At 51.1% G+C, this 15019-nt stretch overlaps 23 non-coding genes across 23 annotated transcripts; all 23 read right to left on the reverse strand.

Annotated features, from left to right (window-relative positions):
• Nucleotides 1-313: 313 nt before the first annotated feature.
• Nucleotides 314-384, reverse strand: TRNAG-CCC (transfer RNA glycine (anticodon CCC)). The gene has a single exon. It is a non-coding gene; the product is annotated as a tRNA-Gly (tRNA).
• A 350-nt stretch (nucleotides 385-734) lies between these two features.
• TRNAG-GCC (transfer RNA glycine (anticodon GCC)) lies at nucleotides 735-805 on the reverse strand. The gene has a single exon. It is a non-coding gene; the product is annotated as a tRNA-Gly (tRNA).
• Nucleotides 806-1360: 555 nt separating this feature from the next.
• Nucleotides 1361-1431, reverse strand: TRNAE-CUC (transfer RNA glutamic acid (anticodon CUC)). The gene has a single exon. It is a non-coding gene; the product is annotated as a tRNA-Glu (tRNA).
• A 350-nt stretch (nucleotides 1432-1781) lies between these two features.
• Nucleotides 1782-1852, reverse strand: TRNAG-GCC (transfer RNA glycine (anticodon GCC)). The gene has a single exon. It is a non-coding gene; the product is annotated as a tRNA-Gly (tRNA).
• Nucleotides 1853-2417: 565 nt separating this feature from the next.
• TRNAG-CCC (transfer RNA glycine (anticodon CCC)) lies at nucleotides 2418-2488 on the reverse strand. The gene has a single exon. It is a non-coding gene; the product is annotated as a tRNA-Gly (tRNA).
• A 350-nt stretch (nucleotides 2489-2838) lies between these two features.
• On the reverse strand, nucleotides 2839-2909 carry TRNAG-GCC (transfer RNA glycine (anticodon GCC)). Its single transcript has one exon. It is a non-coding gene; the product is annotated as a tRNA-Gly (tRNA).
• Nucleotides 2910-3885: 976 nt separating this feature from the next.
• TRNAG-GCC (transfer RNA glycine (anticodon GCC)) lies at nucleotides 3886-3956 on the reverse strand. Its single transcript has one exon. It is a non-coding gene; the product is annotated as a tRNA-Gly (tRNA).
• Nucleotides 3957-4521: 565 nt separating this feature from the next.
• On the reverse strand, nucleotides 4522-4592 carry TRNAG-CCC (transfer RNA glycine (anticodon CCC)). Its single transcript has one exon. It is a non-coding gene; the product is annotated as a tRNA-Gly (tRNA).
• A 351-nt stretch (nucleotides 4593-4943) lies between these two features.
• Nucleotides 4944-5014, reverse strand: TRNAG-GCC (transfer RNA glycine (anticodon GCC)). The gene has a single exon. It is a non-coding gene; the product is annotated as a tRNA-Gly (tRNA).
• A 555-nt stretch (nucleotides 5015-5569) lies between these two features.
• TRNAG-CCC (transfer RNA glycine (anticodon CCC)) lies at nucleotides 5570-5640 on the reverse strand. The gene has a single exon. It is a non-coding gene; the product is annotated as a tRNA-Gly (tRNA).
• Nucleotides 5641-5991: 351 nt separating this feature from the next.
• TRNAG-GCC (transfer RNA glycine (anticodon GCC)) lies at nucleotides 5992-6062 on the reverse strand. The gene has a single exon. It is a non-coding gene; the product is annotated as a tRNA-Gly (tRNA).
• Nucleotides 6063-6614: 552 nt separating this feature from the next.
• Nucleotides 6615-6685, reverse strand: TRNAG-CCC (transfer RNA glycine (anticodon CCC)). The gene has a single exon. It is a non-coding gene; the product is annotated as a tRNA-Gly (tRNA).
• A 350-nt stretch (nucleotides 6686-7035) lies between these two features.
• Nucleotides 7036-7106, reverse strand: TRNAG-GCC (transfer RNA glycine (anticodon GCC)). Its single transcript has one exon. It is a non-coding gene; the product is annotated as a tRNA-Gly (tRNA).
• A 555-nt stretch (nucleotides 7107-7661) lies between these two features.
• On the reverse strand, nucleotides 7662-7732 carry TRNAG-CCC (transfer RNA glycine (anticodon CCC)). The gene has a single exon. It is a non-coding gene; the product is annotated as a tRNA-Gly (tRNA).
• Nucleotides 7733-8082: 350 nt separating this feature from the next.
• Nucleotides 8083-8153, reverse strand: TRNAG-GCC (transfer RNA glycine (anticodon GCC)). Its single transcript has one exon. It is a non-coding gene; the product is annotated as a tRNA-Gly (tRNA).
• A 565-nt stretch (nucleotides 8154-8718) lies between these two features.
• Nucleotides 8719-8789, reverse strand: TRNAG-CCC (transfer RNA glycine (anticodon CCC)). Its single transcript has one exon. It is a non-coding gene; the product is annotated as a tRNA-Gly (tRNA).
• Nucleotides 8790-9139: 350 nt separating this feature from the next.
• TRNAG-GCC (transfer RNA glycine (anticodon GCC)) lies at nucleotides 9140-9210 on the reverse strand. Its single transcript has one exon. It is a non-coding gene; the product is annotated as a tRNA-Gly (tRNA).
• Nucleotides 9211-10186: 976 nt separating this feature from the next.
• Nucleotides 10187-10257, reverse strand: TRNAG-GCC (transfer RNA glycine (anticodon GCC)). The gene has a single exon. It is a non-coding gene; the product is annotated as a tRNA-Gly (tRNA).
• A 565-nt stretch (nucleotides 10258-10822) lies between these two features.
• Nucleotides 10823-10893, reverse strand: TRNAR-CCG (transfer RNA arginine (anticodon CCG)). Its single transcript has one exon. It is a non-coding gene; the product is annotated as a tRNA-Arg (tRNA).
• A 976-nt stretch (nucleotides 10894-11869) lies between these two features.
• Nucleotides 11870-11940, reverse strand: TRNAG-CCC (transfer RNA glycine (anticodon CCC)). The gene has a single exon. It is a non-coding gene; the product is annotated as a tRNA-Gly (tRNA).
• Nucleotides 11941-12291: 351 nt separating this feature from the next.
• TRNAG-GCC (transfer RNA glycine (anticodon GCC)) lies at nucleotides 12292-12362 on the reverse strand. Its single transcript has one exon. It is a non-coding gene; the product is annotated as a tRNA-Gly (tRNA).
• Nucleotides 12363-12917: 555 nt separating this feature from the next.
• On the reverse strand, nucleotides 12918-12988 carry TRNAG-CCC (transfer RNA glycine (anticodon CCC)). The gene has a single exon. It is a non-coding gene; the product is annotated as a tRNA-Gly (tRNA).
• A 1396-nt stretch (nucleotides 12989-14384) lies between these two features.
• TRNAG-GCC (transfer RNA glycine (anticodon GCC)) lies at nucleotides 14385-14455 on the reverse strand. The gene has a single exon. It is a non-coding gene; the product is annotated as a tRNA-Gly (tRNA).
• Nucleotides 14456-15019: the final 564 nt, after the last annotated feature.

Raw genomic sequence — 15019 nt, forward strand, 5'->3', positions numbered from 1 at the left:
GAGTGCAGTTCCCTGAGCACCGTGCCTCAGGAAAGCCAGACTTCTACTGCAGGACTCAGTGGATATCTTTGCAGCCACACGAGGCTGACACCCTTTCAATCTGGGCTTCTGGGGTCTTCTGGGAATTATTTGCATAATAGAAGGTTTCCCGCCTTAAGTTGAAACTGCAGTTCCATCTTCTGCTAAAAGAGGGCAGCAGAGTGCTTTCTTTGCGCAGAAAACAGAGAAGCAATGCAATCATCTTATCTACCGTTTCCATTTTTCTTTTCCCATGCCTTTTAAAATATCAAGAGACACGTCTACAAAAGTGCCATGCATTGGCCGGGAATCGAACCCGGGCCTCCCGCTTGGGAAGCGAGAATTCTACCACTGAACTACCAATGCTTGACAAGCAGCATTACTGCGGTAGAGCGCTTGATTTAACACACCTGCCAGTTCCATGCGAATGGTCACTCGTAAACTCTTGACTTCTGCTGAAAGCCTCATTGAAGGCCTTTGCAGACGTGTGAGACTGGCACCTACTCGGGCTGGGCCTCTATGAGCTGTTTGCATAATCTGAGATTGCCCTGCTTCCAGTCAAGGCGCAGCGGCCCCTTCTACTAAAAGGGATCAGCAGAGTGATCGCTAGTAGCAGAAATAAGGCAAGCAAGGCAATCAAGGCTTGTTTTTTTGTTTGATCTCTTCCTTTTCACGATGCTTCAAAGTCAACGAAAGGTACATGTGCAAAACGCTCATGCATTGGCCGGGAATCGAACCCGGGCCTCCCGCGTGGCAGGCGAGAATTCTACCACTGAACCACCAATGCCTTACATGCTGCACACTGGCGCTACAGTGCTCTGGACCATTGCAGCCCAGAGCAGCTGATTTAACAGAGCACTGCAGTGACATGAGGATGGCGCCAGCTCCGGTGGGTGAATGGGAGCTGCGCTGCCCTGGCAGTCCTTCTCACTCACTTGGCCACGAACGGCCAGGTTCTATAGACAGGAAAAGTGGACAGAGGCAAGCACACTGGTAGATGAGGGTGGCCTTTGTATGGGTCGCTACTCTGAGTGCAGTTCCCTGAGCACCGTGCCTCAGGAAAGCCAGACTTCTACTGCAGGACTCAGGGGATATCTTTGCAGCCACACGAGGCTGACACCCTTTCAATCTGGGCTTCTGGGGTCTTCTGGGAATTATTTGCATAATAGAAGGTTTCCCGCCTTAAGTTGAAACTGCAGTTCCATCTTCTGCTAAAAGAGGGCAGCAGAGTGCTTTCTTTGCGCAGAAAACAGACAAGCAATGCAATCTTCTTATCTACCGTTTCCATTTTTCTTTTCCCATGCCTTTTAAAATATCAAGAGACACGTCTACAAAAGTGCCATGCATTGGCCGGGAATCGAACCCGGGCCTCCCGCTTGAGAAGCGAGAATTCTACCACTGAACTACCAATGCCTGACAAGCAGCATTACTGCGGTAGAGCGCTTGATTTAACACACCTGCCAGTTCCATGCGAATGGTCACTTGTAAACTCTTCACTTCTGCTGAAAGCCTCATTGAAGGCCTTTGCAGACGTGTGAGACTGGCACCTACTCGGGCTGGGCCTCTATGAGCTGTTTGCATAATCTGAGATTGCCCTGCTTCCAGTCAAGGCGCAGCGGCCCCTTCTACTAAAAGGGATCAGCAGAGTGATCGCTAGTAGCAGAAATAAGGCAAGCAAGGCAATCAAGGCTTGTTTTTTTGTTCGGTCTCTTCCTTTTCACGATGCTTCAAAGTCAACGAAAGGTACATGTGCAAAACGCTCATGCATTGGCCGGGAATCGAACCCGGGCCTCCCGCGTGGCAGGCGAGAATTCTACCACTGAACCACCAATGCCTTACATGCTGCACACTGGCGCTACAGTGCTCTGGACCATTGCAGCCCAGAGCAGCTGATTTAACAGAGCACTGCAGTGACATGAGGATGGCGCCAGCTCCGGTGGGTGAATGGGAGCTGCGCTGCCCTGGCAGTCCTTCTCACTCACTTGGCCACGAACGGCCACGAACGGCCAGGTTCTATAGACAGGAAAAGTGGACAGAGGCAAGCACACTGGTAGATGAGGGTGGCCTTTGTATGGGTCGCTACTCTGAGTGCAGTTCCCTGAGCACCGTGCCTCAGGAAAGCCAGACTTCTACTGCAGGACTCAGTGGATATCTTTGCAGCCACACGAGGCTGACACCCTTTCAATCTGGGCTTCTGGGGTCTTCTGGGAATTATTTGCATAATAGAAGGTTTCCCGCCTTAAGTTGAAACTGCAGTTCCATCTTCTGCTAAAAGAGGGCAGCAGAGTGCTTTCTTTGCGCAGAAAACAGAGAAGCAATGCAATCATCTTATCTACCGTTTCCATTTTTCTTTTCCCATGCCTTTTAAAATATCAAGAGACACGTCTACAAAAGTGCCATGCATTGGCCGGGAATCGAACCCGGGCCTCCCGCTTGGGAAGCGAGAATTCTACCACTGAACTACCAATGCTTGACAAGCAGCATTACTGCGGTAGAGCGCTTGATTTAACACACCTGCCAGTTCCATGCGAATGGTCACTCGTAAACTCTTGACTTCTGCTGAAAGCCTCATTGAAGGCCTTTGCAGACGTGTGAGACTGGCACCTACTCGGGCTGGGCCTCTATGAGCTGTTTGCATAATCTGAGATTGCCCTGCTTCCAGTCAAGGCGCAGCGGCCCCTTCTACTAAAAGGGATCAGCAGAGTGATCGCTAGTAGCAGAAATAAGGCAAGCAAGGCAATCAAGGCTTGTTTTTTTGCTTGATCTCTTCCTTTTCACGATGCTTCAAAGTCAACGAAAGGTACATGTGCAAAACGCTCATGCATTGGCCGGGAATCGAACCCGGGCCTCCCGCGTGGCAGGCGAGAATTCTACCACTGAACCACCAATGCCTTACATGCTGCACACTGGCGCTACAGTGCTCTGGACCATTGCAGCCCAGAGCAGCTGATTTAACAGAGCACTGCAGTGACATGAGGATGGCGCCAGCTCCGGTGGGTGAATGGGAGCTGCGCTGCCCTGGCAGTCCTTCTCACTCACTTGGCCACGAACGGCCAGGTTCTATAGACAGGAAAAGTGGACAGAGGCAAGCACACTGGTAGATGAGGGTGGCCTTTGTATGGGTCGCTACTCTGAGTGCAGTTCCCTGAGCACCGTGCCTCAGGAAAGCCAGACTTCTACTGCAGGACTCAGGGGATATCTTTGCAGCCACACGAGGCTGACACCCTTTCAATCTGGGCTTCTGGGGTCTTCTGGGAATTATTTGCATAATAGAAGGTTTCCCGCCTTAAGTTGAAACTGCAGTTCCATCTTCTGCTAAAAGAGGGCAGCAGAGTGCTTTCTTTGCGCAGAAAACAGACAAGCAATGCAATCATCTTATCTACCGTTTCCATTTTTCTTTTCCCATGCCTTTTAAAATATCAAGAGACACGTCTACAAAAGTGCCATGCATTGGCCGGGAATCGAACCCGGGCCTCCCACTTGGGAAGCGAGAATTCTACCACTGAGCTACCAATGCCTGACAAGCAACATTACTGCGGTAGAGCACTTGATTTAACACACCTGCCAGTTCCATGCGAATGGTCACTCGTAAACTCTTGACTTCTGCTGAAAGCCTCATTGAAGGCCTTTGCAGACGTGTGAGACTGGCACCTACTCGGGCTGGGCCTCTATGAGCTGTTTGCATAATCTGAGATTGCCCTGCTTCCAGTCAAGGCGCAGCGGCCCCTTCTACTAAAAGGGATCAGCAGAGTGATCGCTAGTAGCAGAAATAAGGCAAGCAAGGCAATCAAGGCTTGTTTTTTTGTTCGGTCTCTTCCTTTTCACGATGCTTCAAAGTCAACGAAAGGTACATGTGCAAAACGCTCATGCATTGGCCGGGAATCGAACCCGGGCCTCCCGCGTGGCAGGCGAGAATTCTACCACTGAACCACCAATGCCTTACATGCTGCACACTGGCGCTACAGTGCTCTGGACCATTGCAGCCCAGAGCAGCTGATTTAACAGAGCACTGCAGTGACATGAGGATGGCGCCAGCTCCGGTGGGTGAATGGGAGCTGCGCTGCCCTGGCAGTCCTTCTCACTCACTTGGCCACGAACGGCCACGAACGGCCAGGTTCTATAGACAGGAAAAGTGGACGGAGGCAAGCACACTGGTAGATGAGGGTGGCCTTTGTATGGGTCGCTACTCTGAGTGCAGTTCCCTGAGCACCGTGCCTCAGGAAAGCCAGACTTCTACTGCAGGACTCAGGGGATATCTTTGCAGCCACACGAGGCTGACACCCTTTCAATCTGGGCTTCTGGGGTCTTCTGGGAATTATTTGCATAATAGAAGGTTTCCCGCCTTAAGTTGAAACTGCAGTTCCATCTTCTGCTAAAAGAGGGCAGCAGAGTGCTTTCTTTGCGCAGAAAACAGACAAGCAATGCAATCATCTTATCTACCGTTTCCATTTTTCTTTTCCCATGCCTTTTAAAATATCAAGAGACACGTCTACAAAAGTGCCATGCATTGGCCGGGAATCGAACCCGGGCCTCCCGCTTGGGAAGCGAGAATTCTACCACTGAACTACCAATGCCTGACAAGCAGCATTACTGCGGTAGAGCGCTTGATTTAACACACCTGCCAGTTCCATGCGAATGGTCACTCGTAAACTCTTGACTTCTGCTGAAAGCCTCATTGAAGGCCTTTGCAGACGTGTGAGACTGGCACCTACTCGGGCTGGGCCTCTATGAGCTGTTTGCATAATCTGAGATTGCCCTGCTTCCAGTCAAGGCGCAGCGGCCCCTTCTTCTAAAAGGGATCAGCAGAGTGATCGCTAGTAGCAGAAATAAGGCAAGCAAGGCAATCAAGGCTTGTTTTTTTTGTTTGGTCTCTTCCTTTTCACGATGCTTCAAAGTCAACGAAAGGTACATGTGCAAAACGCTCATGCATTGGCCGGGAATCGAACCCGGGCCTCCCGCGCGGCAGGCGAGAATTCTACCACTGAACCACCAATGCCTTACATGCTGCACACTGGCGGTACAGTGCTCTGGACCATTTCAGCCCAGAGCAGCTGATTTAACAGAGCACTGCAGTGACATGAGGATGGCGCCAGCTCCGGTGGGTGAATGGGAGCTGTGCTGCCCTGGCAGTCCTTCTCACTCACTTGGCCACGAACGGCCAGGTTCTATAGACAGGAAAAGTCGACAGAGGCAAGCACACTGGTAGATGAGGGTGGCCTTTGTATGGGTCGCTACTCTGAGTGCAGTTCCCTGAGCACCGTGCCTCAGGAAAGCCAGACTTCTACCGCAGGACTCAGGGGATATCTTTGCAGCCACACGAGGCTGACACCCTTTCAATCTGGGCTTCTGGGGTCTTCTGGGAATTATTTGCATAATAGAAGGTTTCCCGCCTTAAGTTGAAACTGCAGTTCCATCTTCTGCTAAAAGAGGGCAGCAGAGTGCTTTCTTTGCGCAGAAAACAGACAAGCAATGCAATCATCTTATCTACCGTTTCCATTTTTCTTTTCCCATGCCTTTTAAAATATCAAGAGACACGTCTACAAAAGTGCCATGCATTGGCCGGGAATCGAACCCGGGCCTCCCGCTTGGGAAGCGAGAATTCTACCACTGAACTACCAATGCCTGACAAGCAGCATTACTGCGGTAGAGCGCTTGATTTAACACACCTGCCAGTTCCATGCGAATGGTCACTCGTAAACTCTTGACTTCTGCTGAAAGCCTCATTGAAGGCCTTTGCAGACGTGTGAGACTGGCACCTACTCGGGCTGGGCCTCTATGAGCTGTTTGCATAATCTGAGATTGCCCTGCTTCCAGTCAAGGCGCAGCGGCCCCTTCTTCTAAAAGGGATCAGCAGAGTGATCGCTAGTAGCAGAAATAAGGCAAGCAAGGCAATCAAGGCTTGTTTTTTTTGTTTGGTCTCTTCCTTTTCACGATGCTTCAAAGTCAACGAAAGGTACATGTGCAAAACGCTCATGCATTGGCCGGGAATCGAACCCGGGCCTCCCGCGTGGCAGGCGAGAATTCTACCACTGAACCACCAATGCCTTACATGCTGCACACTGGCGCTACAGTGCTCTGGACCATTTCAGCCCAGAGCAGCTGATTTAACAGAGCACTGCAGTGACATGAGGATGGCGCCAGCTCCGGTGGGTGAATGGGAGCTGCGCTGCCCTGGCAGTCCTTCTCACTCACTTGGCCACGAACGGCCAGGTTCTATAGACAGGAAAAGTGGACAGAGGCAAGCACACTGGTAGATGAGGGTGGCCTTTGTATGGGTCGCTACTCTGAGTGCAGTTCCCTGAGCACCGTGCCTCAGGAAAGCCAGACTTCTACCGCAGGACTCAGGGGATATCTTTGCAGCCACACGAGGCTGACACCCTTTCAATCTGGGCTTCTGGGGTCTTCTGGGAATTATTTGCATAATAGGTTTCCCGCCTTAAGTTGAAACTGCCGTTCCATCTTCTGCTAAAAGAGGGCAGCAGAGTGCTTTCTTTGCGCAGAAAACAGACAAGCAATGCAATCATCTTATCTACCGTTTCCATTTTTCTTTTCCCATGCCTTTTAAAATATCAAGAGACACGTCTACAAAAGTGCCATGCATTGGCCGGGAATCGAACCCGGGACTCCCGCTTGGGAAGCGAGAATTCTACCACTGAACTACCAATGCTTGACAAGCAGCATTACTGTGGTAGAGCGCTTGATTTAACACACCTGCCAGTTCCATGCGAATGGTCACTCGTAAACTCTTCACTTCTGCTGAAAGCCTCATTGAAGGCCTTTGCAGACGTGTGAGACTGGCACCTACTCGGGCTGGGCCTCTATGAGCTGTTTGCATAATCTGAGATTGCCCTGCTTCCAGTCAAGGCGCAGCGGCCCCTTCTACTAAAAGGGATCAGCAGAGTGATCGCTAGTAGCAGAAATAAGGCAAGCAAGGCAATCAAGGCTTGTTTTTTTGTTTGATCTCTTCCTTTTCACGATGCTTCAAAGTCAACGAAAGGTACATGTGCAAAACGCTCATGCATTGGCCGGGAATCGAACCCGGGCCTCCCGCGTGGCAGGCGAGAATTCTACCACTGAACCACCAATGCCTTACATGCTGCACACTGGCGCTACAGTGCTCTGGACCATTGCAGCCCAGAGCAGCTGATTTAACAGAGCACTGCAGTGACATGAGGATGGCGCCAGCTCCGGTGGGTGAATGGGAGCTGCGCTGCCCTGGCAGTCCTTCTCACTCACTTGGCCACGAACGGCCAGGTTCTATAGACAGGAAAAGTGGACAGAGGCAAGCACACTGGTAGATGAGGGTGGCCTTTGTATGGGTCGCTACTCTGAGTGCAGTTCCCTGAGCACCGTGCCTCAGGAAAGCCAGACTTCTACTGCAGGACTCAGGGGATATCTTTGCAGCCACACGAGGCTGACACCCTTTCAATCTGGGCTTCTGGGGTCTTCTGGGAATTATTTGCATAATAGAAGGTTTCCCGCCTTAAGTTGAAACTGCAGTTCCATCTTCTGCTAAAAGAGGGCAGCAGAGTGCTTTCTTTGCGCAGAAAACAGACAAGCAATGCAATCATCTTATCTACCGTTTCCATTTTTCTTTTCCCATGCCTTTTAAAATATCAAGAGACACGTCTACAAAAGTGCCATGCATTGGCCGGGAATCGAACCCGGGCCTCCCGCTTGGGAAGCGAGAATTCTACCACTGAACTACCAATGCCTGACAAGCAGCATTACTGCGGTAGAGCGCTTGATTTAACACACCTGCCAGTTCCATGCGAATGGTCACTTGTAAACTCTTCACTTCTGCTGAAAGCCTCATTGAAGGCCTTTGCAGACGTGTGAGACTGGCACCTACTCGGGCTGGGCCTCTATGAGCTGTTTGCATAATCTGAGATTGCCCTGCTTCCAGTCAAGGCGCAGCGGCCCCTTCTACTAAAAGGGATCAGCAGAGTGATCGCTAGTAGCAGAAATAAGGCAAGCAAGGCAATCAAGGCTTGTTTTTTTGTTCGGTCTCTTCCTTTTCACGATGCTTCAAAGTCAACGAAAGGTACATGTGCAAAACGCTCATGCATTGGCCGGGAATCGAACCCGGGCCTCCCGCGTGGCAGGCGAGAATTCTACCACTGAACCACCAATGCCTTACATGCTGCACACTGGCGCTACAGTGCTCTGGACCATTGCAGCCCAGAGCAGCTGATTTAACAGAGCACTGCAGTGACATGAGGATGGCGCCAGCTCCGGTGGGTGAATGGGAGCTGCGCTGCCCTGGCAGTCCTTCTCACTCACTTGGCCACGAACGGCCACGAACGGCCAGGTTCTATAGACAGGAAAAGTGGACAGAGGCAAGCACACTGGTAGATGAGGGTGGCCTTTGTATGGGTCGCTACTCTGAGTGCAGTTCCCTGAGCACCGTGCCTCAGGAAAGCCAGACTTCTACTGCAGGACTCAGTGGATATCTTTGCAGCCACACGAGGCTGACACCCTTTCAATCTGGGCTTCTGGGGTCTTCTGGGAATTATTTGCATAATAGAAGGTTTCCCGCCTTAAGTTGAAACTGCAGTTCCATCTTCTGCTAAAAGAGGGCAGCAGAGTGCTTTCTTTGCGCAGAAAACAGAGAAGCAATGCAATCATCTTATCTACCGTTTCCATTTTTCTTTTCCCATGCCTTTTAAAATATCAAGAGACACGTCTACAAAAGTGCCATGCATTGGCCGGGAATCGAACCCGGGCCTCCCGCTTGGGAAGCGAGAATTCTACCACTGAACTACCAATGCTTGACAAGCAGCATTACTGCGGTAGAGCGCTTGATTTAACACACCTGCCAGTTCCATGCGAATGGTCACTCGTAAACTCTTGACTTCTGCTGAAAGCCTCATTGAAGGCCTTTGCAGACGTGTGAGACTGGCACCTACTCGGGCTGGGCCTCTATGAGCTGTTTGCATAATCTGAGATTGCCCTGCTTCCAGTCAAGGCGCAGCGGCCCCTTCTACTAAAAGGGATCAGCAGAGTGATCGCTAGTAGCAGAAATAAGGCAAGCAAGGCAATCAAGGCTTGTTTTTTTGTTTGATCTCTTCCTTTTCACGATGCTTCAAAGTCAACGAAAGGTACATGTGCAAAACGCTCATGCATTGGCCGGGAATCGAACCCGGGCCTCCCGCGTGGCAGGCGAGAATTCTACCACTGAACCACCAATGCCTTACATGCTGCACACTGGCGCTACAGTGCTCTGGACCATTGCAGCCCAGAGCAGCTGATTTAACAGAGCACTGCAGTGACATGAGGATGGCGCCAGCTCCGGTGGGTGAATGGGAGCTGCGCTGCCCTGGCAGTCCTTCTCACTCACTTGGCCACGAACGGCCAGGTTCTATAGACAGGAAAAGTGGACAGAGGCAAGCACACTGGTAGATGAGGGTGGCCTTTGTATGGGTCGCTACTCTGAGTGCAGTTCCCTGAGCACCGTGCCTCAGGAAAGCCAGACTTCTACTGCAGGACTCAGGGGATATCTTTGCAGCCACACGAGGCTGACACCCTTTCAATCTGGGCTTCTGGGGTCTTCTGGGAATTATTTGCATAATAGAAGGTTTCCCGCCTTAAGTTGAAACTGCAGTTCCATCTTCTGCTAAAAGAGGGCAGCAGAGTGCTTTCTTTGCGCAGAAAACAGACAAGCAATGCAATCATCTTATCTACCGTTTCCATTTTTCTTTTCCCATGCCTTTTAAAATATCAAGAGACACGTCTACAAAAGTGCCATGCATTGGCCGGGAATCGAACCCGGGCCTCCCACTTGGGAAGCGAGAATTCTACCACTGAGCTACCAATGCCTGACAAGCAACATTACTGCGGTAGAGCACTTGATTTAACACACCTGCCAGTTCCATGCGAATGGTCACTCGTAAACTCTTGACTTCTGCTGAAAGCCTCATTGAAGGCCTTTGCAGACGTGTGAGACTGGCACCTACTCGGGCTGGGCCTCTATGAGCTGTTTGCATAATCTGAGATTGCCCTGCTTCCAGTCAAGGCGCAGCGGCCCCTTCTACTAAAAGGGATCAGCAGAGTGATCGCTAGTAGCAGAAATAAGGCAAGCAAGGCAATCAAGGCTTGTTTTTTTGTTCGGTCTCTTCCTTTTCACGATGCTTCAAAGTCAACGAAAGGTACATGTGCAAAACGCTCATGCATTGGCCGGGAATCGAACCCGGGCCTCCCGCGTGGCAGGCGAGAATTCTACCACTGAACCACCAATGCCTTACATGCTGCACACTGGCGCTACAGTGCTCTGGACCATTGCAGCCCAGAGCAGCTGATTTAACAGAGCACTGCAGTGACATGAGGATGGCGCCAGCTCCGGTGGGTGAATGGGAGCTGCGCTGCCCTGGCAGTCCTTCTCACTCACTTGGCCACGAACGGCCACGAACGGCCAGGTTCTATAGACAGGAAAAGTGGACAGAGGCAAGCACACTGGTAGATGAGGGTGGCCTTTGTATGGGTCGCTACTCTGAGTGCAGTTCCCTGAGCACCGTGCCTCAGGAAAGCCAGACTTCTACCGCAGGACTCAGGGGATATCTTTGCAGCCACACGAGGCTGACACCCTTTCAATCTGGGCTTCTGGGGTCTTCTGGGAATTATTTGCATAATAGAAGGTTTCCCGCCTTAAGTTGAAACTGCAGTTCCATCTTCTGCTAAAAGAGGGCAGCAGAGTGCTTTCTTTGCGCAGAAAACAGACAAGCAATGCAATCATCTTATCTACCGTTTCCATTTTTCTTTTCCCATGCCTTTTAAAATATCAAGAGACACGTCTACAAAAGTGCCATGCATTGGCCGGGAATCGAACCCGGGCCTCCCGCTTCGGAAGCGAGAATTCTACCACTGAACTACCAATGCTTGACAAGCAGCATTACTGCGGTAGAGCGCTTGATTTAACACACCTGCCAGTTCCATGCGAATGGTCACTCGTAAACTCTTGACTTCTGCTGAAAGCCTCATTGAAGGCCTTTGCAGACGTGTGAGACTGGCACCTACTCGGGCTGGGCCTCTATGAGCTGTTTGCATAATCTGAGATTGCCCTGCTTCCAGTCAAGGCGCAGCGGCCCCTTCTACTAAAAGGGATCAGCAGAGTGATCGCTAGTAGCAGAAATAAGGTAAGCAAGGCAATCAAGGCTTGTTTTTTTGTTTGGTCTCTTCCTTTTCACGATGCTTCAAAGTCAATGAAAGGTACATGTGCAAAACGCTCATGCATTGGCCGGGAATCGAACCCGGGCCTCCCGCGTGGCAGGCAAGAATTCTACCACTGAACCACCAATGCCTTACATGCTGCACACTGGCGCTACAGTGCTCTGGACCATTACAGCCCAGAGCAGCTGATTTAACAGAGCACTGCAGTGACATGAGGATGGCGACAGCTCCGGTGGGTGAATGGGAGCTGCGCTGCCCTGGCAGTCCTTCTCACTCACTTGGCCACGAACGGCCAGGTTCTATAGACAGGAAAAGTGGACGGAGGCAAGCACACTGGTAGATGAGGGTGGCCTTTGTATGGGTCGCTACTCTGAGTGCAGTTCCCTGAGCACCGTGCCTCAGGAAAGCCAGACTTCTACTGCAGGACTCGGGGGATATCTTTGCAGCCACACGAGGCTGACACCCTTTCAATCTGGGCTTCTGGGGTCTTCTGGGAATTATTTGCATAATAGAAGGTTTCCCGCCTTAAGTTGAAACTGCAGTTCCATCTTCTGCTAAAAGAGGGCAGCAGAGTGCTTTCTTTGCGCAGAAAACAGACAAGCAATGCAATCATCTTATCTACCGTTTCCATTTTTCTTTTCCCATGCCTTTTAAAATATCAAGAGACACGTCTACAAAAGTGCCATGCATTGGCCGGGAATCGAACCCGGGCCTCCCGCTTGGGAAGCGAGAATTCTACCACTGAACTACCAATGCCTGACAAGCAGCATTACTGCGGTAGAGCGCTTGATTTAACACACCTGCCAGTTCCATGCGAATGGTCACTCGTAAACTCTTGACTTCTGCTGAAAGCCTCATTGAAGGCCTTTGCAGACGTGTGAGACTGGCACCTACTCGGGCTGGGCCTCTATGAGCTGTTTGCATAATCTGAGATTGCCCTGCTTCCAGTCAAGGCGCAGCGGCCCCTTCTTCTAAAAGGGATCAGCAGAGTGATCGCTAGTAGCAGAAATAAGGCAAGCAAGGCAATCAAGGCTTGTTTTTTTTGTTTGGTCTCTTCCTTTTCACGATGCTTCAAAGTCAACGAAAGGTACATGTGCAAAACGCTCATGCATTGGCCGGGAATCGAACCCGGGCCTCCCGCGCGGCAGGCGAGAATTCTACCACTGAACCACCAATGCCTTACATGCTGCACACTGGCGGTACAGTGCTCTGGACCATTTCAGCCCAGAGCAGCTGATTTAACAGAGCACTGCAGTGACATGAGGATGGCGCCAGCTCCGGTGGGTGAATGGGAGCTGCGCTGCCCTGGCAGTCCTTCTCACTCACTTGGCCACGAACGGCCAGGTTCTATAGACAGGAAAAGTCGACAGAGGCAAGCACACTGGTAGATGAGGGTGGCCTTTGTATGGGTCGCTACTCTGAGTGCAGTTCCCTGAGCACCGTGCCTCAGGAAAGCCAGACTTCTACCGCAGGACTCAGGGGATATCTTTGCAGCCACACGAGGCTGACACCCTTTCAATCTGGGCTTCTGGGGTCTTCTGGGAATTATTTGCATAATAGAAGGTTTCCCGCCTTAAGTTGAAACTGCAGTTCCATCTTCTGCTAAAAGAGGGCAGCAGAGTGCTTTCTTTGCGCAGAAAACAGACAAGCAATGCAATCATCTTATCTACCGTTTCCATTTTTCTTTTCCCATGCCTTTTAAAATATCAAGAGACACGTCTACAAAAGTGCCATGCATTGGCCGGGAATCGAACCCGGGCCTCCCGCTTGGGAAGCGAGAATTCTACCACTGAACTACCAATGCCTGACAAGCAGCATTACTGCGGTAGAGCGCTTGATTTAACACACCTGCCAGTTCCATGCGAATGGTCACTCGTAAACTCTTGACTTCTGCTGAAAGCCTCATTGAAGGCCTTTGCAGACGTGTGAGACTGGCACCTACTCGGGCTGGGCCTCTATGAGCTGTTTGCATAATCTGAGATTGCCCTGCTTCCAGTCAAGGCGCAGCGGCCCCTTCTTCTAAAAGGGATCAGCAGAGTGATCGCTAGTAGCAGAAATAAGGCAAGCAAGGCAATCAAGGCTTGTTTTTTTTTGTTTGGTCTCTTCCTTTTCACGATGCTTCAAAGTCAACGAAAGGTACATGTGCAAAACGCTCATGCATTGGCCGGGAATCGAACCCGGGCCTCCCGTGTGGCAGGCGAGAATTCTACCACTGAACCACCAATGCCTTACATGCTGCACACTGGCGCTACAGTGCTCTGGACCATTTCAGCCCAGAGCAGCTGATTTAACAGAGCACTGCAGTGACATGAGGATGGCGCCAGCTCCGGTGGGTGAATGGGAGCTGCGCTGCCCTGGCAGTCCTTCTCACTCACTTGGCCACGAACGGCCAGGTTCTATAGACAGGAAAAGTGGACAGAGGCAAGCACACTGGTAGATGAGGGTGGCCTTTGTATGGGTCGCTACTCTGAGTGCAGTTCCCTGAGCACCGTGCCTCAGGAAAGCCAGACCTCTACCGCAGGACTCAGGGGATATCTTTGCAGCCACACGAGGCTGACACCCTTTCAATCTGGGCTTCTGGGGTCTTCTGGGAATTATTTGCATAATAGGTTTCCCGCCTTAAGTTGAAACTGCCGTTCCATCTTCTGCTAAAAGAGGGCAGCAGAGTGCTTTCTTTGCGCAGAAAACAGACAAGCAATGCAATCATCTTATCTACCGTTTCCATTTTTCTTTTCCCATGCCTTTTAAAATATCAAGAGACACGTCTACAAAAGTGCCATGCATTGGCCGGGAATCGAACCGGGGCCTCCCACTTGGGAAGCGAGAATTCTACCACTGAGCTACCAATGCCTGACAAGCAGCATTACTGCGGTAGAGCACTTGATTTAACACACCTGCCAGTTCCATGCGAATGGTCACTCGTAAACTCTTGACTTCTGCTGAAAGCCTCATTGAAGGCCTTTGCAGACGTGTGAGACTGGCACCTACTCGGGCTGGGCCTCTATGAGCTGTTTGCATAATCTGAGATTGCCCTGCTTCCAGTCAAGGCGCAGCGGCCCCTTCTACTAAAAGGGATCAGCAGAGTGATCGCTAGTAGCAGAAATAAGGCAAGCAAGGCAATCAAGGCTTGTTTTTTTGTTCGGTCTCTTCCTTTTCACGATGCTTCAAAGTCAACGAAAGGTACATGTGCAAAACGCTCATGCATTGGCCGGGAATCGAACCCGGGCCTCCCGCGTGGCAGGCGAGAATTCTACCACTGAACCACCAATGCCTTACATGCTGCACACTGGCGCTACAGTGCTCTGGACCATTGCAGCCCAGAGCAGCTGATTTAACAGAGCACTGCAGTGACATGAGGATGGCGCCAGCTCCGGTGGGTGAATGGGAGCTGCGCTGCCCTGGCAGTCCTTCTCACTCACTTGGCCACGAACGGCCACGAACGGCCAGGTTCTATAGACAGGAAAAGTGGACAGAGGCAAGCACACTGGTAGATGAGGGTGGCCTTTGTATGGGTCGCTACTCTGAGTGCAGTTCCCTGAGCACCGTGCCTCAGGAAAGCCAGACTTCTACCGCAGGACTCAGGGGATATCTTTGCAGCCACACGAGGCTGACACCCTTTCAATCTGGGCTTCTGGGGTCTTCTGGGAATTATTTGCATAATAGAAGGTTTCCCGCCTTAAGTTGAAACTGCAGTTCCATCTTCTGCTAAAAGAGGGCAGCAGAGTGCTTTCTTTGCGCAGAAAACAGACAAGCAATGCAATCATCTTATCTACCGTTTCCATTTTTCTTTTCCCATGCCTTTTAAAATATCAAGAGACACGTCTACAAAAGTGCC

Source organism: Ambystoma mexicanum, chromosome 1p (assembly GCF_040938575.1).
Source record: "Ambystoma mexicanum isolate Mex_15411 chromosome 1p, UKY_AmexF1_1, whole genome shotgun sequence".
Lineage (NCBI taxonomy): Eukaryota > Metazoa > Chordata > Amphibia > Caudata > Ambystomatidae > Ambystoma > Ambystoma mexicanum.